At 44.4% G+C, this 980-nt stretch overlaps 1 protein-coding gene across 1 annotated transcript in view; it reads left to right on the top strand.

Moving 5' to 3' along the window:
- Positions 1 to 464, top strand: part of LOC144978854 (centriolar satellite-associated tubulin polyglutamylase complex regulator 1-like) — a 37,196-nt gene extending 36,732 nt beyond the window's left edge. Inside the window, exon 11 of the mRNA XM_078925426.1 lies at positions 1 to 464. This exon is cut by the window's left edge and continues 1,665 nt beyond it. The gene's annotated coding sequence lies outside the window, so the exon portion shown is untranslated.
- The last annotated feature ends 516 nt before the right edge of the window (positions 465 to 980 follow it).

Raw genomic sequence — 980 nt, 5'->3', positions numbered from 1 at the left:
GTGTGTGTGTGTGTTTGAGAGAGAGAGAGAGAGAGAGGGGGGGGGGGGGGGGGGTAGAGGGAGAGAGAGAGAGGGGAGGGAGGAAGGGAGGGAATGAGAGGGGGGAGAGAGAGAGGATAGAAGAGAAGAGGGAGGAGAGAGAGAGAGAGGAGAGAGAGAGAGGAGGGGAGAGAGGGAGAGAGAGAGAGAGAGGGGGGAGGGAGGAGAAAGAGGGAGAGGAGGAGAGAGAGAGAGAGAGAGAGAGGAGAGAGGGGAGAGAGAGAGAGAGAGGAGAGAAGAGAGAGAGAGAGAGGAGGGGAGGGAGAGAGAAGAGAGAGAGAGAGGGGGGGGAGAGGAAGAAGAAGAGGGAGAGAGAGAGGAGAGAGAGAGAGAGAGAGAGAGAGAGAGAGAGAGAGAGAGAGAGAGAGAGATCACGTGATTTACAATAAAAGATTAAAACTTTGCAATACAAGTAGTTCTCATTTTATCATTTGTTTAGTTAGTTTTTTTAAAATGACTTTTACGGCACTTGCAATCCTTTTGTTTTGTTTTTTGTTTTTAAGGGTTTTACGGCGCTTGCAACACATTTAGGTTATAATCAGCGCCAGTAAAAAGGAAGAAAATGGGATAGTGAAAAGTTCTAGAATTACAATTAAAGCACCCAAGAGAAAGGAAGACAAAGAGGAACTGGGAACAAATAGGGATCAGATGCAGATTCCAAGAGCATACCATCAATGTACTTAGTTTGAGATCACCTATAAGTCTCATCCGGACACAAGCACAAAATCCAACAAAGAGGAATACACTCAAATGCTTACATTATACATTAAAAATAGCAAACATAATAATACATAACAGAGAGATGATTTACAAGGAAAAAAATATCATCTCCCAAAACAATAACTATGCATTTGACTGTTTCCCTCCCAGCTAGGACTCAGGCCAGGGCCAGGACAAAACCAAGTAATCTCATTCCAAGACAAAGACAGAAAGCAAGTTGG

This window comes from Berghia stephanieae, chromosome 8 (assembly GCF_034508935.2).
Source record: "Berghia stephanieae isolate SIO BIC M18660-M18661 chromosome 8, UCSD_Bste_1.3, whole genome shotgun sequence".
NCBI lineage: Eukaryota > Metazoa > Mollusca > Gastropoda > Nudibranchia > Aeolidiidae > Berghia > Berghia stephanieae.
The sequence above is the reverse complement of the archived record's forward strand: the minus strand, read 5'-3'. Positions and strand labels throughout refer to the sequence as shown.